The sequence below is a fragment of the Solea solea genome, chromosome 13, assembly GCF_958295425.1.
Source record: "Solea solea chromosome 13, fSolSol10.1, whole genome shotgun sequence".
Lineage (NCBI taxonomy): Eukaryota > Metazoa > Chordata > Actinopteri > Pleuronectiformes > Soleidae > Solea > Solea solea.
In genome coordinates, this window is record NC_081146.1 from 23,386,950 (window position 1) to 23,413,786 (window position 26,837).

Genomic DNA, 26,837 nt, shown 5'->3' on the forward strand with positions numbered 1-26,837 from the left:
TTAAGAATAAGTGGCATTCACTGGTGAGACTTAGAACTTGTGTTGTGTCCTTTAAAAGTGCAGAGCTTCAGCTGGTTTGTACATTCAGTTCAGCGTTTGTACAACGTGCTTATATGTAAACATAACAGAGATAAAATTACAGTGCAGGGAGAAGCAAACTCCGAATGAGGCATAGCACAATGTTGAAAGAACTAATACAAGTGGCGGCACAGTAATAAAGTTTCATAGAGAGGCTGGAATTAAAAAGAAAAAAGGATCAGAGGCTGAAATAATGCAGCTGCAGTGTGTGAGAGGGGCTGGATGTGGCTCTTTTGGTGATAAACATACCACGTGTTTAGAGATTTAACTTTGTGTTTCTCATGCAAACAACGTCAAAGTTGTCTCTGCACACACTGGTGTCCTCAGTAAGTCATGTGCCAAGTTTGAAGTCTGTCAAGTCACGGTGTTTAACACACCTTGCGTTTATACTGTTGAAAAATAAGCAACAATAACGAGACTTAGTTTAGGGCTATAAACACGTGACAGTTTTTATTTATACTGTTAGGGCCGGGCAATAACTCAATAGCGATGAATAATCTGTGCTTGTTGTTGTCTTTGGATATCGACAAAGCAAAGGTTCATTGGGCGAACACACCCTGAGATGTAACACATCACATTCTAACATGTTATTGCGCTACTTTCTGCCCATAAACACTCCTAAATGTCACATACTGGAGCTTTAAAGCAGAATTCTTACTCTCATACATGGTAATGATAAAAAGCCTTTTCAAATGGGGCCGTGACACAGCATAGTGTATTGTTATGAGGCCTGCGCTTGAAAACAATAGCTTTAAATAGAAACATAAAAATAGTCGTGGGTCAAAGGTCGCTCATTCGTCAGACTGCAGGGCATTAAGCTCCGCGTGGCTCTGTGCGGTTCCTCACAGATCCGTGTGAATCCACTGGGCGACTGTGTCATGTTGTATTCTCGGCATCGTCATCCCACACTCATCCAACATTCATTTTCTGACCGATGACCAGCGCTGCACTATTAATAGACGGCTTAGCCGTGTCGGCAGTAGTCGGGCAGGCTGTCCTCTTACCGTCGCTCACTGCACCCTCCAGTTGCTGATCTTTTTTTGTGTTTCTGTTTATGGTAAATAAGTATTGATAGCACAATTTAAGGAGTCGAACTTAAGTAGTTAGTCTTGTTTTAACCTCGTTGGTGCATATCAGTGTTCTGGCTGCTCAACGTTTTGGGGGAGCGCCCCCTGCAGTTTCGGAGGACATATTTTCACAACGTCACCGTAAACGTTCCTCCGTCCGTTGTGCACCTGTTTATCTTCACTGTGCTTTTGTTTTTCATCAGAGCCGGCGGACACAAAGCGTGGAGCCTTGTCCATGCCGGTAAGCGTTCGTTTTTCAGCACTCGCCCCTGGTGTGTGGCCCCTCACTGGGTCAGACAGTCGCTCTGCCGTAATGGACGTCTAAAATAACGCTATCACTGCCTTGATCTTACAGCCAGTACCGGCGTGCCGTGCGTCTTGCGAGACCTCAGGAGACCTCACGAGACTTCAACGAGGCCTCCTGATTCTTCTCCTCTGGGTCGGCCCTGATCTTGCAAGGTTGGTTTTTATGCTAACAGACGGTATGAAGGAGTGGAAACCAATTTTACCCATCACAATGACTCCAGAAGCTGTTAATTATGGTAAAAAAGAATATACATGAATATACATTTAATGCATCTCAACAATAGCTTGGCAATCACCTTTTTTTTTTGATTTAAGGGACTGATCTTCAGTTGTCTACGTTAGCCACCAAGCAGGTATTTGTTTTCATTTTCGGCAGACACACACACACACACACACACACACACACACACACACACACACACACACACCAAGAGAATCAGAAAGTGAAAGAGAACCAGTGTAAACACACGCAGTTTTATTTGGTGTCACTTTAGTTCCATTGCACTTTTTGTACAATAATTAATTAATTCAAATTCTCGATGAATGGAGAAAATGATTGACAGATTATGAAAATAATCCTCGATTGCAGCCCTGATGATGTTGTGTTATCATTTTTTAACATCACAATCATAAATTGTTGACTCTCTCTGCCTCCACTCGTCCCTTGGTGAGAGGTAACAGTGGATATTATGGTTTGCTTATGTCGCAGAGTCACTGTGGTCTCTGTGCTACGGCGGCTACGTGTCTCAAGCAGAAGTTGTTGCGACACAGTGTTCTCTGCAGCAGAGCGGGCTGCTGGAGGCTGTCCATGCTTTTGTTTTGAAAGTGCAGTGAAGTCACTGCAGGCCAGTGTCTGAAAGGGGGCGGCGGCTATGTTCCCACAGATATTCCCGAGCTTATTACAGGAGGGAAGGAAGTCACACAAGAATAAATAACCCAGTGGAGCAGTGTAGTGTACACATGGCACTCCTTAAATTGTCATGTGTCCAGTTATTTATTTGTTCTATTATGCCAGCAGGGTTTTTTTTTTATTCTTTTTCTTCACTTCCTTTATTGAATTAAAGTCTTCCTTCCTGTTCCAGTTAGTGGAAGAATTAATTATTGATGACATAACTTACAATAATCTTTAACTGTATTTAGTTGAACAGAGAATGTCCCGTAACTCAGTGCCTTTGCCTATTTTTACCCAGAATAACTTTCTTTCTTCATAATCTGGCAGTTATGTTAAAATAGCTGTACATTAACACCAGTTTTTGTCTCGATGTCCAAAAAATGGAAACCTATGTACAGGTGTTTTTCCAACTCTCTCCCCTCGTGCAACTTCTCAGCTTTCATAAACTGCTGGAATTTCTTTTTTCACAAACTGTCGTGTAATTACGGTAATGCAAAGTGTGCTTGCATTAAAGGGTTACAGACAGATGTTTGGCTTGGATTTGACACCACCACCGGTCTTTATAATGAATAGAAACTCGATTCCGCCTCCATAGGTGTGTAGGATGGTGAGATGATTCGTGCTGTGGTTCTGAATGTTTCGTACCTTCTGTACGTGTTAATTGTGCGTGGGTCTTCTCCACAGTTTTTACTCTAGCTGCCATCATAGTGTTGTTTGGTCTTTTCCAACAACAGCAACTGCAGTTTTTACGTCGTCTTCTTCTAAGTCCGCGTCAAGTTTTGGTGCATGCTTAGAACACAAAGTCTGACTCCAGTCTGGACTTTGAATTGAGTTATCTCGGTGTGTTAGTCCGACTAAGAATAGTTTGATTTAACTCGGTCTAACATGTTTAAATGACATTCAGAAAACCAAACTATTGTCCAAAATCAAAGACTTTTAACATGCATTTAAACACACCGACTGTTTTTCTCTTGACTGTGGGGGTTTTGTATGAAAATTGATTTGTGTTATTTTGCATCTGTCATGTCTGTGCCACCACTGGCTCCGAGCAAAAGCACGACCCACGTCGTTACCAGCGTCTTTGCTGCAGCTTTAGCACAGTCCACAATACGGGAAGCGAAATTTGCCCGTTACCTTTTTAAAGTAGAATTTCCAAGACGCAGACAGAAATATACTTCAGTGATGTAATGTTTTAATGGTGCAACTGATCAAAACCAGCACCATAAGGTGAACTCCTTGGTGTTTGATGACCCCACAAAGCCTTGGTACAAGAATAAGTTAGTTATCACAGCTAAGTTCACGTCGGGAAGACGTCTGATTTCTTACCTACTCTGTACTTACTGTAGCTTTTTAAATGGTAGCGTGCAGATGACAGAGGCCTCGGACAAATATAACCGACACAGCAGTTCAGTGGGATGAAAGGAAACATTATTGCCAGCAGCTGTGTGTGTGTGTGTGTGTGCGTGCATCCGTCCAAAATAACCATGTCCAACGCTGGAATCAAACTGAAAGCAAAAGTAAAACAAATAAGTTTAGCCAAGGTTTGGCACAATTTTTGCCCTCACGGCCTCACGGGGGGAAAAAAAATATACAAGATTTTTAACTCGTCAAGCTGAAACATATCTGACACTATTCCAATTCTCCCATTTTTGTTAACTCTTAGTGCTCATGCGGCACGGTTCTGTGCATTAGCAATAACTGAGCAGAAGTCACAAAATTAGACGTTTTTTCTTGTATTTTTGCTGTACAGAAGTGTGTGATAATGAACTTTGAACTGTGACAAAATGTCACAAATCCAGTCCTCAGTACTTTTTGCTCAGGTGTGTTTATAGAGATGGTGGAAATGAAATTTTGTGCTGAAAAGATCTGGTTCTGTATAAAACCTGATTATGACACATTTGAGGAAAACACAAATGTGAATCCAGCAGATGTTTGAAATTGGATGAATTTTTTATTTGTGCATCTTCTGTTGGTGACACAGTTCCCCCAGCAACTCCAGTGCAACGAAACTGGGTGACAAACATTATGAGAAGTAGGCCACAAGTTTCCTTTATCAACTCTGAACTTGCATGAACCGTGACGGAAGACGGTGCCTCCTGCGTCGCGTTTCAGCTGCGAGGTGTCGCTCTCTCTGTTGACTCGTGGTATGACGGGTGGGGGGGGGGGGGTCAATATTGCAACAGGTCTGGGCTTGTTTGACCCCAGTGCTCCCAGGTGTGGCGGTGTTGTTATGTCTGGATATCAGGTCAGTCGGTCAGTGTCAGTTACACCTTCCCCTCCTCAACTTCACCTCCGCCGTCTTTCCCTTTGTTTGGAAGCTACATGTTTACTGAGCATCGATGGAGTTTGTGTTGACGTCTCATGCTTCCAACACTCGGGTCCAAAGGCTGTTGAACTCTCAATGAGTGGCTCTGTGTTCCCCCCCCCCCCAAAAAAAAAGAAGAAGCAGAGAAGACATAGTCATCCTTATATGTAGTCACTTGGAGAGTGCGTGTGCACAATTCATATGACCGATTATCATTTCGTCACAGCCAGCGAGCAGTCATGCGTCTTCGGGGTCACATGCTTTTCCATCGCAGCACTGGCTGAATGGATGAGTTTGTTAAAAATTCCTTGTTTGGGCTGGAATAAAGATGACTTTAGGACATGACCTCATCATGTGTGGGGGATAATTATAGAGCCCCTCTTCCTCCTCTCGTCTGAAGCTGGGATCAGCACTTGGTCAGCAAAAAAAAAATAAATCAACATGTGTCCAAGTCCCCCGTGTCTGGATCGAAATTTACAACATAAGCAAAGCCACACATTTTAGGTGGCCGGGGAAAACTTGCTGCCATGGGGAGGACAAACATCATGAGTCATATCCTAATGTCTGCATGTCAGAGAACTTGACTCACGTTGGCTGAATATGTTCCAGTCCTGGATGGGACTGATTTAGGCTGAGATATAAAAAAACAAACACAAGCCCTGCACACACAAAAAAGTGATTACTTCTCCATTTCCTATACATGATATTTGCAACAAAAGAAGTAGTTACTCTCAGTTGTGAAGGCCGTAATAATATTAATATCTTTATTTGTATAGCGCTTTTCAAAACAGTGATACCAAGTGGTTTCCACTGAATAAAACAAGACAGTACAGAGAGGAAATGGTAAAACTCAGGCCAATAAAACCAGTCAAATTGCATTGCAACAACCATAATTGTAGGTAAAGGTGAAGGAAAACCTACTATAGTCTAAAAAAACAAGGTTTTTGAGGCCACGTAGAGGCCACTCTTTCTGTCTTTCTGGGTTGTTGATGACTTTTATGTCGCACGGACAAAAGTGGACAAGGATTTGCAAATTTAATCCTGTCCAGAGAGTGCAGATTACTTTGAGTTGTCCTTTTTCTTGAAAAACAACGCAAATCAACAACAAAACAGGAAGGAAGGATTCTCAAAATCTGATGTACTGTAACTTTGACATCAACTTGATCACCACCTAACATCAGGTGACAGTTCTGAGGAGATGAGGATAAGAAGATAAGAAGAAGATATGTACACCGGAACTGGTTAACAAGTTACAAGAAAACTTACTGTTGTCTCAAAAAAACAAGTTCAATCAGTAGAACATATTGATCTTGTCAACGTGATTTAATCACAGGCAGAAAGGATTCACACTCTGACCCGTCCTCTGCAAAGATAAATTTATTGACGTTTTCAGTCATTTAGTTCCAATAAAGCAGCTGTCGACCCACGTTGTCATCAAGCAAGAGGCCGGAACAGAGACAACTACTGTTGGCGAGTTGTGTTTGTCTTAAAGCAGAGATTTTATGGATGTTTGGACGGGCCCCCAACTCAGTGACGACTGTAGCAACGCAGCAAAACACAGCAGCACAAACAGAGTTTTATTATGATCAGAAGTGTTGATCATTTTCAGATCCCCGCGTCGAATTACATGCGGCGCAGCCAAAGTTAACACGAAAACACTTCATAAATCAAGCAGCGCTACAGCAGTAAACACGAAGGTGACAAGTCAGGTCACTGCTAAAGAGAAAGTGGAATTTATTACATTGGCCGCATTTATTCTAAATGTCCCTGAATTTTAGGGGATTTTCAGGTTCTGAGTTCTAGGGGAAGATTTCTGTGGTCGGGGAAGTTCTTGCGTTTTGGTGCAGTTGTGCCATGTAGCAACCCAACATGAAGTTCCCCTGTTGTTTGCTTTCTTCATTATAGCCAAACATCAGGAGACTTTGCCATATTTAGTTAATAAAACCCTGTAATGCTGATAGAGAAAGAGGGCGAGAGCAGGACTGCAGCTAAACCAGCTCTGTGTTTGTGACCGTATGTCGTTAAACTGTGACCACTCGCTTAGAGTTGCCAACTTTGTCACTATAAACTTTGTCACTATAAAAATAAGGGACAAAAGGTGACGAGTATGGTTTTGTGTGAATATACAGTGTATTGTTTTAAGGCATTTGTCATAATGATAGCAGTTTTGAAGAGAAATAAAATAGCAGTGTGTGGCCAACTGAAAATTCCCTCCGACATAAAGTGCAGAAGGCTTTCGTTGAATCACCACTGACGGGCTTACCCCACGTCTTTTTAACTTACCATAATTTGTTGGAGCTGCACAGTCTCTTCTTTTTCGCAGGTTTATCCATTGTAGCTAAATTTGGATGATTTTGGATCATTTTACTTACAGTATACTGATCACGTGCGACTGATGCGGGACTCAAATCAAGCCGAACAGTGCCGAATTGTAGATAAGTTAAAACTACTTAACAATCCTAAAAACGTGGGTTAATCTCCAACATCTACAGAATACTGGTGTAAAGTCGCTAGTCACTCGTGTGTGTGGGTCAGTTTCACTCAGCCGTGCAGTGATGACTCCGCCCACGTTAATAGGTACTTTTTGGTTCTAGAGATGCAACCTAATCGTGCCGCGTTGTGCCGTGGCGAGGCGAGTAGAGCCGGTGGAATTACGGCAATAGCCTCACCTCGTCTCCTGGTGCGAGGTGGGACTGAATAAATGGAACAAGAGAGGGCACGTACGGGACAAATAAATTAGGCCCAACATATGGGACGTCCCGGCTAATATGGGACAGTTGGCAACCCTAGACTCGCTCATCTTCTGCCGCTTTATTTTGGAGAATTAAATTGGGAGATTTAATTTCTCTACATGTTTGTTAAGTGATACCACACTCAAATGTTTTCTCCATCACTGCCCTACATACTGTACCTCCTCTGTGCGTCTTTCTGCGTCGGTATGGCATTTACCCAATACTTCCTCTAGAGGGCAGCGCCGAGTACCAAGTTGCGGGCATCAACAAACATTGGCGAACATTGAAGAGGTTAGTTTTGCTGCGGTTGATCCGAAATAGGCAGAAACGCAAGCTGATTTTACGGGAAGACCGCGAAATGCACGTCGTCCCATTACCGGGTCATCTTACCCATTGGCGATGCCAATGTGCGAGAACGATAATAAGTGGCATTTTCAATATTTAGGTACGTCACCAGCGCACCGGTGAGTGAGGCCGAGCGCCGGCTGCTCACTCTCCGCTTTCCACATCATCTCTTCTTTGAAAAACCTGTAGATTTGTTGTTTTCCTGACTGTATGGACTTCATACTGCCCCAGTGGTTTCAGGTGGTGTTGCTCCGATTTGTCCTTCTTCGCAAGCTCCCCGGTGTCAGCTGGGATTGGCTCTAGCGACCCCGCGACCCTCATGTGGAGGACAAAGCGGTAGACAACGAATGAACGGATGAACAATCTATCGGTTATACACACAGGATCAGGATATCGGCCACTCTGCAGCCTGTGTGGGGGATTAAATGGTGGCGGTCAAGTGTCTTGCTGGGGGGCACAACAGCAATAGATAGTGATATTAAAGAACACGACATGCCCTCTGTCCAGATTGTCACCTGACACTCGGCACAAACTGTTCTGGCTTGTGGCGAGTGTAATCTGCAGACAATGAAAACGACCTGGTGTCGGAATCTTCGGTGTAGTTACCAGCTCTGATTAATGTTTTACCAAGCGGTTGAAATTACAGGTTTCAATGTTTCCCCTGTTCCATGCCAGCCCCAGATTGCACCTACAGTCAAGATAAAAGAAGCACAAAGCACTAATTAGGGACTTTTCTATAAGCGTTGCTATTGTTTTGTCTCTCTTAAGGTTTTTTCTGTGAATTTGGGTCAGGGCTGTAGACTTTCATCCTCCCCCATGGGTGACGACTGGAAGGATTACAGCACAGACAAAATAAGAGCTCGGCTGATAACCAAACACACAAAGAGCCCTCACCAGCTCCAGCCACAGACTTGTTTGGCATGATAAAGAAAAGGTTGCTGGCCGCGTTGATATATGAATATACAATCCTCTCAAATTCTTAATGGATTTTCAGGAGTTATTATAAATATTTGCGCTTATTTGTTGTTCCAGCTTAATCCAATGTTTCAGACATTAAATCCTCCCCTACTAGAATTCAATCAAAGTTGTGCTTAAGCCACAAAGAGGCGTGGACGTTGACAAAAGGTCAGATGTGCTTCCTGATATGCACTCCTTTGTGCAACACGGAAAAGGTTTTTAATATTACTATAAAAAATGTATGGCATTTGGTGTCATGTCAAGGAAAGCTTGGCTGATTTCTGTTAAAAACAAAGAAGATACTAAAGATGAACAAATAAATGGTTAAAAGTAACTGAACACTGAAACTTAGACTGGACATTAAATCTATTAAAAAATTAGGACTCCAATCTACTTAAATAAATTAAAAAAAGAACATAATTAGACGATTGAGATAAGTGGATGCGTAAAAACCAGTAAAACCAGCACACACCATGCACTTTTCCTATGCTGCACATAACAAAAAGGTTTTCAAGAAAACGATGAAACAAATGCACAATTTACTGAAAGACGGTCAAGCATACTCTATTTTATTGAGATTCATCGACATTCAGCTAAAACACAGACTTAATATTTCCTTTAATCAGTGTGGAGGTAACTGAATCGAAAGAGTTAACTGTTCACGAATAGACTATTTGATTTCCTCATACCTGTTAAAGGTGTAAATGGAATGGAGAAAAAGTTCCAACAGTAGCAACTCAGTGTGACTATTAAAATAAAGGCTTGCAGAAATTCCTTTTATTTTATTTTCAATAGTCATTTATCCTCTGTGAACTGTTAGGGAATGATCACACGCTTTGGGTGAGGTCAGATATTTACCTCTGACGGGAAACCTGATGTTGTGGTTTTTTATTTTCTTTCAAATGAAGTTTATCAAGGCTTTAAATCAGACCAACGGGGCAAGTGCGGGATCAAAATCCCTGTGAAATGACTGCGTGGGTGTTGTGATTGTAATGTTTAGGGCATGTAGAGCAATACTGATGGCTCCGGTTTCAGTGAACTAACTAGATAAATGACATGCTTCTTAGATGTATTAGTTTGTCTCGTGATTAAACGCAGATATGTGTGCAAGTGAAATCCTCTGTAAATGGGAAAAATAATCTCTTTTTTTATTTTTTATTGGTGTAACATAAGCATGTCACATGTATTATTTTTTGGTTCATGTGATAATATAGAGTAAAATCTGCCCGAGGCTTAAAACTTTGGATAAAATATAACATTTTTAATATTTTTTAGTAATTCTGAGTCAAGCTTTCAGACAATATTTACTTTGTATTACATTTAAATAAATAAATAAATAAATATAAAGATGTATAAACGTGTAACTTGTTCCCCTTTCGCCTCAAAATCCTGTCCCGCCGCTGCCACCACGACACGCACACTAATGATTAAATTGCAGCCTTTGCCAATTGCTAACTGCGTCGTTTCAAATTACCATTAATTGTTCATCCCTTGGTGCGTACTGTATGTTTAGTCTCGGGCCAGCGGGGCCACACAGTGTGTCATGTAACCCGAGCGTCTTTGTGTAGATGCAGCCGTTTGTAATTCATTATTTGTTCATCAACAGAGGTGTTTCCAGGGAGTTTGGGGGCCCAGGCAACAGGGACGGGGACGGGAGGGGGACTGGGGGGTATGCAACTAAACATTTTTCTACTTCTACGTATTTGACGTCACTACTTAATACGGTATCTTCCTCCTCGTGCCGCAGGAGGCTCGTCGCATGTCGTACGGACGTAGAAATGACGGAGCTTCTCACAGAAATTGTCATTGTCCTTGTGTGTACTCAACATCAAGACCTTGGCTTGCTGTTTCTCCCCCGTCACAACGCCCATGCACGTCAGTGAGCCAAGGGGTATAATATCACAAATATTTATTTAGTATCAACTAGAGCGCCAACTGACATCTATTTTTAAAGTTGCACTTGTCGCAGATGATTAAAAATGATTATAAAGCGAGATCGGATTATCCCTCAAACCTGTTTGAGTTCAAAATATACAACCAAAGAACAGAAAGTGCATGAAACTATTTGAAGTTACTATCAAACTCCCGCATCCATACCCTTTTTGCTCATAGGAAAATGACAATAGTGATGTTATTAAGGAATATTGTATAGTCTGATGCCGGCACAAGTTTAACAATCGACTATTGGCCCTTTTCTGCTACACAGTTCCAGCACGGCTGGACTCGTCACGTTTTATTTGCTTTTCCATTAGTGATAGTACCTGGTACTTCTTTTAGTATCTGCTCTGGTGAGGTTCCAAGCGAGCTGAGCCGATACTAAATGTGACGTCAACAGACTGCCGGCCACTGAACAATCCCGACCTGTAGATCAGTTAAAAAAACACCTGAAAACATGCGTTAATCTCCAAAATTTAGCAAGGAAATGTCTACAAATCTCAATATTTAACAGAGGAGTCTGATGTATTTTAGTGACAGCACTGCTGAAAGCCGGCAATCGTGATCTGGTACCCCAGGGGAAGGGTGCCAAACAATGGAACCGGTAAGGGGTTGGTTATTTGGGTACTATTCCTAATAGAAACGCAAAAAAAAAACATACCGTACCAAACCAAACCGTTCCACTCAGTGGAATAAATCCCACTCTTCTGTATTTTTGCACAACAAAACTGTTTACAGTGGAAAAACAAAAAGAGGAAAACAAGTTTTCATGTGACCATCACAAACAGATGACTGGCATCAGAAAATAGTTTAGTTTTCTGATGCCAGTCACAAGTTTCTGACAGGAAATGGATCACACAAAACATCTTTATCATTCAGCCTCAGACCGCAGCAAAGCCCAGAGTCATGTACGACCTCATGTAAAGTCATAGTTCAGCCAGTTTGCATCGTCACCACAGCTGGAAACTGGAAAACGTAGATAAACGGGACGAGAGAACAAACTACTGCAGTGTTTGAGACTTTATTCTGACAGAGGAATGTTTTGTTTTTTTGTGATGAGCAAATGAATATTATAGTAGTAAGAGGGAGGCTTTGTTGTCACAGAAGAGTTGTTGTCTACTGTATATGCTGATATGTCCCGAGGCAAGACATGTTCCCGAGTTGCTTCTGGTGGCTGCACACGCTGGCACGACGTGAATCAGAGCATGGACACCTGAGCCGAGTCTGTCTAGACGTCATGTGGCAATTTTAATCTCTTTTACGGAAACGTAGAGTGAAATAGAATGAATTCAAATGGCATTTTTTGAAAGCTCTATTGACAATATGGTGTAAACGTTTAATAAATAGATTCATAACAAGTAAAAATGAGTCACATTAAGTACAAAGTGATCAGTGATTGATTCTGAAACAGAGACAAACAACCACCGACATGACGATCAGAGAAGCCTTCAGCTGAGGCCTGGTTCACACCGGATGCGTTGTGTGTGCATCTCTGCTGTGTTTTCTGTTTTCAGAGTCCATGTTAACAGATTCTACCGATCACACTGCATCTCAGATGAGTCTACTTTTGAGTTTTTGGCCTTTTTTCCCCCCCTGCTTATTTGTGACACGTGGCGTTTGCTTGCAGTTCTCAGCAGAAATAAGACATGATAGTGATATCGACTTTCTACCAGCGGGATTACACTGTAGCCTACATAAAACTGACACCTCTCGCTGCAGTTTCAGGCGTGGAGGCGTGAATCTGTGCCTCTCTCTGCATGTCTGAGTAAACAAAAATCATGTGACTGAGTTTTTCCTGTCGCAGAACCATCAGAAAGCGGAGTCATCGTCACATTTGTGGGGGGTGGGCGGGGGTATGCAAGCACAGCTGTGCGGCACACGCCGCACCTCCAGGTGTGGAGGGTTCAGGACGCGTGTTATAGATGATGCATTATATGAACGTGTGTGTTAATGGATGAACTGTAAAGCACTCTGAGTGGACATCAAGGCTAGAGAAGCCCTGATATACAAGCCATTTACCGTGTCCTGTCCTTGTGCTGAGCTACGCTAATGGCTCACACTATTTATTCTGCAGAAATGAGAGTGGGATGAAGTGAAACACGTTCAGTACGAACTGCTTAACCAACATCGTCTCTCTTTAAAGGCTCAAATGAGCCGGGAACCACAATAAACGCTCGCCTAGTTAAATTACCGTCATAACATTTTCCACCTTTTATCTGCAAACGCTGTCGCTAATAGCGCTGCTCAAAACACTGAACGCCTCGCTCGGAATATCAACTCCTAAATGACACCGACAAAGGAAACTCTCTTACAAGTGTGTGCGTGTCGGAAATACCTACTCATGACTGCAGCTAAATGGAATTAACACCCCCCGCCGACTCCCTCCACACACACACACACACACACAAATAAACCACACACAGTCATACAGACTTCAAGGACACAGGAAGACAATATCACACCTCACTCAGGGCTATTTCTGAGCTTTATGACCGAGGAACAAGTGTTCACACCATGCCACAGCGCCCCGCCGGAACTGTTCACTAACTAGACACCAAGCAGTAAACCAGTTAATTGATTATTAATTCATTACTAAATCAGCAGATATTGTGCAGATGAATTTTGCAGCTTCTCCCGTGTCAATATTTTCTGTTTTCTTTGCTCCGTATAACAAAGAAATCATTAAAACTGACATTTTTTTGTGTTTGTAACTGTTTGTTGTTATTTTGTAGGTATTTTTTTTATTGTTATCTTCACTTTCCTCATTAATCTCACAAAATGATCTGCTAGTGCAGCAAGAAAATGTTGTTTCGAATACCTTGAAACAAGTCAAATTATCCAAAGTCCAAAAAAGATGGTGCGATGAGATAAACGCACGGAATTCAAGTCAGTGACACTCGTACATATTTTCATTCTGTGCAGTTACATGACTTGAGGAAATAGGTGTCGACTGAAACCTCATCAGGTTTTTACGGATGAAACCCGAGAAGCGTGAGACGGATGGGGAAAAAGCTTTCCTGAGAGAACGGTCCCCGTGTGACGACACGCGGTGTAACGTGCACTGATTAATAATAGAGATAGATGTCTGTCCTCGGGGCCCGGCGAAGACACACGATCAAGGACGTCCACACGCACACACACAAGGTCAAGTCTTGGGCCGCTGGTCCGTCCGGGCTGAAGCCCTCGTGCCAACAAAAGCCCTCAAACTTTATTGACACACACTGAAAAGCCTCAGTATAATCCAGGTGTTTGTTTTTTTCGCTCTACACACATATACGATATATACCCTACAGCTTAGATGAGTTTGTTTTGGTAGAGTTTGTGTTTTTTTTGTTGTCTTGTTTTTCAGCTGCGGGGCTAAAATTTCATTACATGTGACTGACGGGGACAAAACGGGAAGAAAATAACAGTGAATGTGTGAATGTCCTCAAAACACATGCTCGTCGTAGAGATTCTAGGGCTGCAATCGCTCAGCTTATGGTTTCTAGTTGACTTTGGTTGCTTGCAGGTGAAACGCTCCGTGCAGGGAAACAAGAAGAGACAGAATAGATAGAGCGGAAGATGTCATTGTTAAATGTGACTTCCTTCTCACGTCTCATGTTTCTTGTTGCACCGTAAATCGCACATAGAAATAGAAATCTGGGCCCCGGTCAGACTTTTGTGGTTTTGCAGACTCCCTGATGATGATGATGATGATTTTTTGCTTAATCACAACACTTAAGGTTGATTGTTGTTGGTTATATCCATTAGATTGGATGGATTGTAATAAAACTGGAAAGTTTTCTTGCCTCAAATCTTGCTAAATTTTGGATCTTGGCTGGATTTTGACATTTGTAGATGTGTAAAAAGTAAAATAGCTTGTCCACCTTTAAATGGAATTTCATTTGCATGTTCAAGTCAGGAGTGAGGGCAAAAACACAGTTGTGTAGTGGTTGGCGCTCTTGACCCGATGTTCGAGACCCGGTCGGAAAAAGGGCCTTTCTTCATACAGTAGAGTTTGCGTGTTGTTCCTGTGTGTGCGCGGGTTTTCCCCGTGTTCTCCGCTTTCCTCCCACAGTCCAAAGACATGCAATATGGGGATTAGGTAAATTGGACACTCTGAATTGACCGTGAGAGTGGATGGTTTTTTGTCTCTATGTGGCCCTGTGATGGACTGGCGAACTGTCCGCCTATCACCCTATGTCAGCTGAGATCGGCACCGCTCCCCCCCGCGGCCCTCATGGAGGATAAAGGGGTAGAAGATGGATGGAGGTTCACGTTAGGATGAGCTGTGACTTTCCCCTCGCAAAGCTCCAGTCTCAGAATTCCTGAAATTGCATTTAATGACATTTAGTGGATGGAAAAGTGAAAGCTTGTTGCAGGTATTGTGAGTCTCTCTGGGGGGGGGGGGGGGTTTATAGAATCTGATCCATATGAATGACAGAGCAGCAGGCAGTCGGGCCCCTGCAGGTGTGTAAACCAACCTCAGGTCCCTGTGTCCTGGATTTCATCTGACAGTCTCAGGTGATCTCACATGCACATCGGCTGCACTGCATTAGCTCAGTGATCCGAGGTGTTTTCAGGCTTCACTAACAACCAGCCGTGAGTCCAGAAAAACAAGAGCTTAGCGTGAAGGAATGCGGCGAGCCCTTCACTGGACCCTGGAGGAGGTCAGAGCAGGAGCACTGTTGTTTGTTCCTGCGTCTCTGTACCTTTCTTTAGTGGTGGAAAACAAGGACTGACTGTCTTTTGTAACTAAATATCACGATACAGGTGAGGTTAGGTCAGGTTTTTTTTGTTTTTTTTTAAAGTGTGCTTGTACTTTCTTGTACAAATAGTCAACACAGTTTGCACTGTGTGCACACTCGCTGTGCCTAGAACCCTCATTAGTCTGCATTTACAGGAACTCTGACTTTTTCCCTCCCATGTAGCACAAATCGGGTGCGACCCGTGAAAGTGTAAGCAGGAGAGAAAGCAGTAGCCTGCAGGCTGCCTCTCCGCGATTTTAGATAGGGGTCATTTTTGGAAGACAATGTAAGCAGGGGATGAAAAACATCAGGTACCCCCAACGCATCAGTCAATGAAAACAGGAGGGACTACACTTAATGTACATCGGCTTAAATGTATGGTATCTTAAGAACAATGAAGAAAAGTTTTTGTTTTGCACTCTCCTGCACCAAAGTCCATGGAGAAAATGTGCTTTTTTTTCAATCTTGCAGGCAAAACAGCTGCTTTACTGCTGCTGCCTTGTTGTCCTCAGATATATGTCCTCAGATATACCTCAATGAAGGATTTCCAACACAGACAAGTCACAAAAAATGACTCATCGCTGGAGGCAGCAGTGGAGTAATAACGCGCCCCCGCTCTGTGTGCTGTAACGTAAAATAAAAATCCCTGATTTTCTCTATGGACTTTGGTGCGGGAGGAGTGAGTGGATTAGATGGCAACACAAGCTGAGTCAATACAGCTGAGATAACGCAATGAGGTGTTGTAGACTCGTGTTGGGTGGGCTATTAGTCTGTTTTTCCCTTGCTTCACCACTGGCGGTCGTGTTTGCAGCTGCATGTGAGACACTGACACACGTCAGTCACTCGTACAGCATCACTGGGGTTTCTGGTACCAAGAGGGTGAATCCAAGTCGTCTTTGTTTGTCTCCGCTCTTTCCGCTGACTTTTTAAAAGACCATCCCTGTGGTGGGGGCGAATAACACTCAACACATTTTCGAGGCTTCATTCAAACCACGTCTCAAGCGCAAGGTATGTGCCTCGGGCTGCTCACATTTAAATATAACCCACTCCAGATGGTTTGTTTACCACCGTCTGAATGTATTTTGTCTCTGTATGATAAGAAGGCACAGTCATTTCCTCACCGTGGGCCTCCAGTCATATCCAGAGAAGAATGTTTTCCTGGCAGCGTTTGTGCCTCATCAGCCCCCCACGCAAAAAACTTCCCCTGCTTCACCTGCACAAATCTCACACCTTCTGTGTTTTTTTTTGTTTTTTTATAAAAAACTCTTGCCTCCTACACACAGACACAGACACAGACACATACACGTCTTAATTAAAGGCCCGAGCCAGAGGATGGTGGGGGAAATACACCACTTTGTTTCGAGAATGTAATCTTTATCTTCCCACATTCTTTCACTCGCCCACGCTCCTTTAAAAAACAGCGCCCTTGAGTTTCACATTGAGACAGAGCGACGCTCTGCTGATAAGAGCCGCTCTGTAAAAGTGCTATTGGTTTTTTTTTTTAACACAGAGCACCCAGCCCTTCTAGACTTGAATGGCTGTGTAAGAGTGGATTCAGTGTTTAGATTATGACATTCCAGGCCACAAAGTCTTTATCGAGGACAAAGTTTTAATCCAGTCTGGATATAAATTTGAGTTGCCAGTTCCTCAAACAAGACACGGCAATAATCTGATTGATAATCTGACATGGTGACCATCGTGAAAGACACAAATATCGTATAGTCTGATCCCGGCATAAGTTTAGGAATGGACTATTGGCGCTTTTCCGCTACACAGTTCCAGCACGGCTGGACTCAGCATGTTTTTGTTGCTTTTCCATTAGTGATAGTACCTGGTTCTTCTTTCAGTAAATGTGATGGTACGACCCTTTTCGCCATATTTCAGTTCAGTGACTGTGTCAGACGGAGGCTGTGCTCCGGTCGCGCAGGAAGTGCTGAACGACTCTTTGAACAAATCTATTTAATCAACTGATTCTAATGATTCAGTTACTCGTCACTAGTTTGTTTCATGCAGTCGTTCTGTGACGTTGAGGAGGAACTATAGTGATAGTCGAGCCGTGCCGTGCCGTGCCGTGCTGGAAGTGTATAGTGGAAAAGCACCGTACTTTGTATACAACTTGGCGGTTTGACAGGTTTTCATGGTGTTCGCTGTGAACACACAGTCAACACCAACAGAACAGAGACAAGAGAAACATGTTGCACAACAACTGCACACATTGATGGGAAAAAGCCAGCTCTGGGCATAAGTTTGAATTGGTCACAGATTCAGAACTGGTACCAGATGAACAGTGTAAAAGGAAATGCTGTCATGAAGCGTTTCACAGCCAGTGTTGGAGTTATCACTTCTCTTTTCTATTCTGATTGTCCTAAGACTCAATAGAGTGAGTTAAAATGTCATCAGGTCAGTGTTTAAACCTCGTCTGGAGCCACTGTTTTTTTTTCCACTGGTCAAAACTGGCTTTGACTGTTTTGCAAAAGCTGCATTTCTCTGTCGCCGTTGAGGATGTCAAAGTGAAAGTTAAAAAAATGTTACCATGGTAACATTATTGTTATCACAGTATACGTTGTCATTGTTTCTGATCTCAGTGGTGTTTGTTTCCTTTGTTTTCCTAAAAGAGACTCAAACCTCCTGGAGCAGACACACCGGGAGTCACATGTGGAATAACTGGCACCTCACTTGTGTTTGAATGTAACAGGTTCTACGAGCTGATAAATAAATGACAACTACAATGATTCTCATATACTCATGATTCACCTTTGTCTTTCTTACTCATCAGTGTGTGAACTGTGCCCTGGTTACAGTCACTGAAACTCTGCATTCTTGTCCTGTGGTCCAGTCACTGGATAAGCTGACCCCCCCCCCCGCCCCCTCCGGTAAATCAAGTTAGTCAGTGACGATAAAGAATGTGGCTGAATAATGCAGTTGGTAACCCAGTCTGCAGGAAACGGATGACCTCATGCGTTTCACATTCCCGGCTGTCACCACTACCTTTTTCTGCACAGTTAGGATTCCACATCTCACTCACTGAAGCAAAAAAAAAAGGAAGAATTTTAAGGTTAAATAACAAGGGTTTTTTTTCTGATTCTTTTCCCCTTGTGCTGTGTTTATGAATGTAACTTCCCAAGATTGCTCTCTGCTTCCTCTTTTCTGACCTCTCCGCTTCATTGTCAGTGATCATCTGCTTTTTCCAGGCCACCACACAAACCTGTGACCACAGTCACGCTGACTGCATGGTTTTTTTTACATTCCCCAGAAAGAAACTGTGAGAAGCTTGATGTCATTTACCTCTGCCTTCCTCTTTCCCAGCCTGGCTGCCATCTGACTTTGTTTGCTTCCCGTCTAAAGTAAATTTATTCTGTGATGCGTTTGAAAGCCACCTCACAAGAGCAGACTTGTCTTTGGCAAAGTCATATACCAGTAAATGCACGTCAGCTAAAAGCCTGCTCTTTCTTTCTTTCTTTCTTTCTTTCTTTCTTTCTTTCTTGTTCTTGTTGCTCTTAAAAAAAACACCAAACTTTTGTGAGCAGTATTTAAGTTTTGGAACCACAAAACTCCTGAGTGAGTTTGGGAGGAATAGGAAGAATGATGGTCTGGAGTCAGATCGGTAATAAGATTCAGGGGGAAACTAAATGGATTTCTGTTAAAAACTGGAATGTGTAACTGTGAAACAAAAACAAATGTCTTTTATTAGCTTGTTGATGTGGCACACAGGAATCATATTCACCATATGATTTATGTCAAGACAGATGAAGGCAACAGCAACATTGTGCTAGTAAAGCAAACAGGATGGAGTTTGACTGAAAACACAAAGACGTGCCCACAGAAAAACAAGTTCAGAAGTGAAATCTACTGCTGAAAATACACAGATAAAAAAAATACCCCACGTATACACACAAAAATGCTCCCTCAGTCCGGTCTGATAGTATTGCTTGACTAAACCCGATTCCAGATGAAGGAAGCAGCAAACAAATAATGTTCAGGGTTCCCATGGGTCCTTGTAATCCTTGAATTTGGTGTTCTCGAAGACCAAACAGATGCAGAAGAATATCAACATCATCAGCACCAACAACAACAAAATCATCAAGAGTTACACACACACACTGCTCCACTTGCATTACAGTGGGAACCACCTGGGCTGGATTTCCTGTGTGTTTGTAATGAAAAGTGGGATTGTGTGTGTGTGTTTGTTTGTTTGGAGACAATTTGAATGCAGGATGGTTAAACAGGACCAGCGAGCGAGCTTTCACTTCAGCTGCAGTTCATTAAAGCCTTTCAGCCTTGGCCTTTGTCCCTGCTTTGAATAGGCAAGGTACATACTTTGGTGCACTGTCCTGAAACAAAAAAAAAACGACATGAAATGAAAGCCAACCAAAGAACAGCTGGCAACACAACTGCCGTTAACGTCTGTCAAGTCAAGATCCAACCTGCTCTCCACTGTTACACTCACCCCAGCTCGGTTTTTCCAGTTTTCCTTTTGTTTTGAGTACACAGTGTGTGTGTGTTTTCCTGGCATAAACTGTGACCTTGTCAGGACCAGTCGTCCTAATGGAGATCAAACCCTGGCTCTAATGAGGCAGAACCTCATTTCTGTGAAACTGGTTAAGATATGGATTGTTGTTCAGGTTGAGGTTAGACATTGGCTGGTTGTGGTTAAGGTTATGGATAACACTTTGTTTAGGTCTGTTCACACCCTGTGTGTGTGTGTGTGTGTGTGTGTGTTTGTTCCTGCTTTGTGTCAGTCAGTAATGTTCCCACGTATTTCTCTGGAAAACTAAATGAGTGAGTGAGTGAGTGACTGAGTGAGCAACACTGAGGAAAACAACATCAGCTGACTGTGAAGGCAAACAGCAGCAGATCAAAGGGAGCACGTCGCTGCCTCTGCACATAACACATGTCCTCCAGCAGTTTACTCTTCATCTGTTTACATCCAGGATTAACTTCTTCACCTTCAAATGTAAAGTAAAGCAGGAGATGCAAATATGCAGCAGTGGCCAGGAGCGCTTTTTACCTTGAGCTTTCTTCTTTTCTATAAATCTACTCACAGGTATGGTCACAGTCTGAGGCTTCTTGTCTCCTGTCCTGCATGTTTTTAGATGTTTCCCTGCTCCAACACACCTGATTCATATACTGTATATTTGCTTCATCAACAGGGTTTTGCAGAGCTTGTTGATGAGCGTTTGTTGGAGCAGGGAAACGTCTAAAAACAGGCAGAGAGTGGGTCCTACAGGGCCAGGATTGAGAAACCTTGTTCTTAAAGGGCCACTTCATCCATACAATATATATATTTTTGTTTACTAATTTCCAGAGAAATAAATGTGTTATTCGATCACCAGACGGTGGATCTAAGAGGCATTCATTTCAGTCTCATTTCCACAACAACAGAGGAAGTTGGGATTGAAAGAAAGAAAGAAATAAAACTGAGAAAACGTCACTTCTTTCAAAAAGAATAATAAGTACTGCATTATTGGCATATTTATGCTACAACCCGGCTCATGAGGGTTAAGGGAAGCAATGTAACACTAGACGGAAAATGGTAAATTGTTTATTTATTTGCAGCAGGACAACAAAACCAGTGATGACCAATCACTTACTAAATGAAGGAAAACTAGAAAAGTCTGACTATTCTAACTTATTGAACTAGCATACACAAAGCAGCTCCAAGTGTAATTACACATAAAAACAAAGTATGTGCATAAATCAGTTATCAAAGGTCATTTACTCGTGTCTCACTATCAATAGATTATCTAGCTCACAAGATTGTGCCAATCACACAAACTAACACACGTTACACCAGTTCTGTACCACGTGTCCACACAAGTCAGATAACATGTCCTGCTCTTGCCGATGGACATATCCGCATGTAGGCTAGCTGATGGCATTTGGGGATCGAACCCACAACTGGTTGAAAGACCACCCACCCTACCACTGATCCACCGCACCTCTTGCAGGTGGCGCCACAACAAAAGTAAAGATCAGGAAATCAAAGCCTAAGAAACAGTGAAGAGGGGGCGGAGGCCTGTTGTCATAACAACACATCATTTTGTCCACACTATTTCAGAATTATAAGCAGAATTTATAAAAAAACACTGAGAATTTGCTCTGTTTATTATCACACCTTTGCTAACAGTTTATCAGTCTGAATGATCAAAAACTGTGGTACTGATTCCGGTTCTTATCGGCTACATCTCGTCAATCAGCTGTGAACAACAAGCTTATAAATAGAAATTGACTTTCAGTATCACCTGTTTAAGGCCCGAGAGTTTGTGCACATAAGACGCTGAAACAATTATGATAAGAAATGATGTATGTAAAGTATGTAAAGTTACAAAAATACAAAGTATTTTTATGTGCACAATAAAAAAGTAAGCTCAGTCCTTTTAGAATGGAATCACTGAAGCACCACCAGAGTATCAGAATCTGTGTGTTTCGACTTCAGCGCTTCAGAAAGTGTCGGGGTGGAGCACCGGGCTGCAGTGGCCCATATCAGCTGCTGGGGTGTTTTTTTATTTTTTGTCACTGCAGAGGAAAGTACCCAAAAATCTGCCATCATTTACAAAAACCTATAAACAGAAAGCGGGAGAGATTTGACTTGTTATTTTCAGAGCTGGGTCGCTTTTCTGACAGAGAACGAGAATGAAATGATGAAGACGGGAGGCGAGCGATGAAAAAGCAGCTCTGTGTCCAGATTTGAACTTCATTATTTCCTCGGTATCAGACGTTTTTTCCAACCGTTTTAATGTTTTAAACACTTTCCCAACATATTTACATATTTATAGACGCTTCATTTACTTCTTCACCACGGCCAAATGTTTACACCTGGGTAAGAGACTTGTAAGCGCCTGTGAGACTCATGATTACACCTGTTCTCACTCCCAGTGATGAATCACAGCATTTGGTGTGGGACTCACCCCCTGCAGAGCTGCAGAGCAGCAGAGCAGCAGAGCCCGACAGCTGACTGCATGACAACATGATCTTCATCAAAAAGACTCGCGTCATCCTTAAGTGGGATTACACAACGTGTTAAAGACCACTTGTTTGACTCGTTGGCGTCATCTCGTGCCCTTGTTAACCTATATTTAGCGGGACAAGTGTTTCTGCTGACAGCTTCAGATACTTAATGCTGGGATTACACTCTGTAGACTGTGTGTCTCTCTCTCTCTGTCATATTATGTGATTGTAGAGCAGTGTCACGCTCTGTTTACCACATGTTATGTCGGTATGTGTTACACTGAAGATCAGGAAGGAGGCGAAGAGCTCTCCGAGTAACAGTACAGCGGTGTAAACAGGCCGAGCAAAGTCAGCATACGGAGATGTATCCTCCTCTTCCTCACATGTACTTCACACACTGGTACAGTGAGATTAGATTAAGACGGAACGAGAGATAAGGTGAATTTCTAAGTACCACCAGAGGAAGCTCGCGTACCACCGGTGGTACACACACCACAGTTTGAGAACCATTGCTCTGTAGCTAGTGTACTGTGTCTCTCATGTCTCTGTCCCTATCAAGGACGTGTCTCTTTTATTTTCTTCAAGTGAGTTCATTTTTGTCACTTCCTGTTTTATTTTGAATTCCTTACCTTTTGTCTTGTTTCAGGTCCCTTGACTTCCTGTCTTTATCTGCTTTCCCACCTGTGTCATCACCAGTATGTATGTGTATGTATATATATGTATATATATATGTATATATATATATATATATATATATATACATATATATATACGCATGTTTTGATATGAAATGATGTACAGTTCATAAAGAAAAAAACACATTTATGATGCAAAATGAATCTATAAATAACAAAAACAGAGAATAACAGTAATTTAAACACTAAAATACACTTGTGTAATATATAATTGAATGTTGAATGATGTACATTTAGCATAAACATATAGCTAATAATCATAATTTGTATTATATTCTGTCTATATTCTATCACCTCGCTGGCAGCTGCTCCTCGCCGGTCCGCGGTTTGTGGGTTTGAGAACCTAACCTTAACCCTAATCAGCTAATTCCTTAAACTAACCTCAACTCAAATCTTCCGCCTCATCCTGACCCTAAAACTAAAAAGTCTTAACCCTTAAAAACCTCACAGAGATCGTGTACATTTGAATCAAGACATGTCCTCACAGCCACCACAGTACAGACCGTACAGTACAAACAGTCATGTTTAAACTCCTCAAACAGCAGGAGAGCCGGTGTGCACGACTGTAATACGAAAAGAGGAAACAGGTGATCTCTGGTCATGTGTGCGCACGCCCAGCGCTGCCGCGCTGACAGAGCATAAAAGCTGCATTAACAGGCAAGGTCGGTGCCTGAAACCCGGATGTTTACAGCCTGGATCTATCTGTGTGATAACTGAATGGTTGACTGCGCTCATACTGTTGGTGGTGCCAGTACATGACATGAAAACACACCTGTCACCGTCTTTATCAATCTGTGGGAATCGTTTATTTTCTCAACTGTTGTTAAAAACAGTCTGTCGAGATGGCATGCATGACTGGTGTCATGTTTATTTATTCAAATGTAGGAGTTTTTAATGCATTAAAGTCCAGCTTCTGCAGGTGGACAGGTCACTGGTGTCCAGTATCATGTTGTAATGTTGTGTTTTCTTGGTTTTGCAGATAATCGAGTGAAAACATCACCTGAAGAAAGTTTCCCAGCCTTCGTTTTTCATTCCACACGCACCGACTGACTGACTGAAGAAAAAAGAAAAAGAATGAAGCCTCTCAAGGTTTTAATTTGAACACACATGTTATCTTATTTCATCTGATGATCATTTCCTCGATTAATGCTGTTGATCGGTGTTTCTCAAACCTGGAAACGATTGAAATGTCTTCAAAAATGATTGATTTTTAATGACTTCTTTGGATATTTTTTGGTTTCTTTGTTTCATATAACACATTTAAAAAAAGAAAATCAGAAAGCTTGTTTAAATTTAAAAAACAACAACATTTAAACCAATTAAGCGATTATCAAAACAGTTGACATTTCATTTAAGTATTTAAGTATTTGTGTTTAAAAGGCCACTTTTGTAAGTCCAACTCATTTTCATATTAGCAGCAAATTATGTTTCAGAATGCAAACACTGGTTGTGCAAGTATATCTGTACTAAGACTGTGTACTGTGTACAAGGTTTTGTGGATTTAATAACGATATGGGACATATTTTTTATTTTTGTTTTGGGTGGTGTTTGTATGTTTATGTTGAAGCGCCACTCAAAAACCAAAAGGACAGACTTCAATGACATTTCATGTGGATGTACAGACGTGGACAAATGTGATGGTACCGTTGCAGCACATGGACACAATATTTCATTCTTATCTTAAATTTGTTAAAAATGTACGTTGACAAGCTTATCAGGAGAATATTCTTCGGACCAATGAAACAAAACTGGAGCGTTTTAACATCAGCACTATGTTCATAGAGAACAAAGTTGCAGGTTAATGATCAAAAACGCACAATTATATTTTTTAAAAATGATCTTCTACGAGTCCTGATCTTCATCTTGTTCAACATCTTCAAGTTAAGTATAACTTTTGTTGTTTGCCATAACCATAAATTGAGGCTCAAGCAAAAAGATGCTGGGTTCAGGGTTCAGGTCGGATTCGGTCTCCGGGACTTGGTCGAGTTCGGACAGAAAAATGTGGTCTGATCCGCTCTCGAGTTAAAGGCACCGTCATTTTTGATTATTTAAAATATTACGTTAAATCAAAAATGCGAAACAAAGCCTAATTTGTGTTAAAGCATTTATCTTGCAAGGGTACCAACGCATTTGTCCACATCTGTAGAATAAAGTTTAATTTTATTAATCCCCTTAGGGAAAGTATTCCTCTGCATTTGACCCATCCTAGATTTAGGAGCAGTGGGCTGCCACACTGAGTAGCGCCCGGGGAGCAGGTACCTTGCTCAGGGGTACCCCAGCCCTTTTTGGCCGGCTGGGGATTTGAACCGGTGACCCTCTAATTACAAGTCAAGTTCCCTTTCCACTTGGCCACGGGCTGCCAACATGGCCCAAGGACTAAAAACACACTGTATGTTTACACAGAAAAGCTGTTGTGACAATTTTGTAATAAAGTTGCATCGTTTTCAACACGCAATGTCTCTTGTGTATTTTGTAACTGTGGCAGGTTGCCAATGGGGGGGGGGGTTGGTATTTCACGCCTCTAATTCCACATCTGCGCGGGTGGATGTGTCTCATTTTGGAATGAAACTCCTCAGCCTCTTTGTTGCCATCCCATGTTTCCATACAAATGTAAATAGGGTTTTATCCTGACTTTGGTTGTTGTACACTTCTCACAGACATTCACCACTCTTTTTAAATCCCTCCTCACATCCTGAAGCGAGAATGGTTGTGGAGACAGACGTGTCGCCCCCCCCAAAAAGCTTTTTCTTTTGCCTCAAATGTTTTCAATAGACACAGAAAAGAATCCTGTGGGCGGGCGTATGTTTTTCTCTCTCTCTCTCTCTCTGCAGTTGTTGAATGTCTCGGGGGAGTCTGCTGGATTATGGAGGGGATTTCAGGGAAATAAAGACAACTGTTTTTTTTGGGTTTCTTTCATAACTGCCCTCCTATTGCATCAACCAATCCCAAAGCTTGCAGGCCTGACGTACACATAAGTGCTGTTTACATGCATTTCTAACAGTACATGTATCAGCTGTGTATTGAGGAGAGAGTTGCGTCATTCATGCAAAACCAGTACTTTGGCAGTGAGTACATAAGCCTTTTTTAAAACATCGTTGGCCTAGTTTGTTAGTCGTTACACAACCTAAGCTGCTCCAGGGTCTTCGGTGAAGGTCTCTACAGGAGGCAGATTGTGTCACCACAACGATGAATGAACTTGGAGGTGAAGCAGCTGCATGAAAGTTTGTTAGTAAGATACAGTAGATGGCTCTGTTCGCACTGGATAGGACTGCATATACATTTTGTTGTATATTGACAAGAAACAGTTCTGACTTAAATCTAAATAAATGTTAAATTGCTATAGACATGCTATACTATGACTTTTTTGTCAATTTCTGGACGACATACTATACTATGACTTTTTTGTCGATTTTTGGACAACATACTATACTATGACTTTTTTGTCTCATTTTGGACGACATGCTATACTATGACTTTTTGTCAATTTTTGGACGACATACTATACTATGACTTTTTTGTCAATTTTTGGACGACATACTATACTATGACTTTTTTGTCTCATTTTCGACGACATACTATGCTATGACTTTTTTGTCTCATTTTGGACGACATACTATACTATGACTTTTTTGTCTCATTTTGGACGACATGCTATACTATGACTTTTTTGTCAATTTTTGGAAGACATACTATACTATGACTTTTTTGTCTCATTTTCGACGACATACTAAACCAGACTTTTTTGTCTCATTTTTAGACGACATACCATACTATGACTTTTTTGTCTCATTTTGGACGACATACTATACTATGACTTTTTTGTCTCATTTTGGACGACATACTATATACT

General features: G+C 42.0%; 1 long non-coding RNA gene across 1 annotated transcript; it reads left to right on the plus strand.

Annotated features, from left to right (window-relative positions):
* The first annotated feature begins 232 nt into the window (after nt 1-232).
* LOC131471229 (uncharacterized) lies at nt 233-25,437 on the plus strand. The gene is made up of 4 exons (XR_009241988.1): nt 233-1,135; nt 1,349-1,386; nt 1,501-1,604; nt 23,967-25,437. It is a non-coding gene; the product is annotated as an uncharacterized LOC131471229 (long non-coding RNA).
* Nucleotides 25,438-26,837: the final 1,400 nt, after the last annotated feature.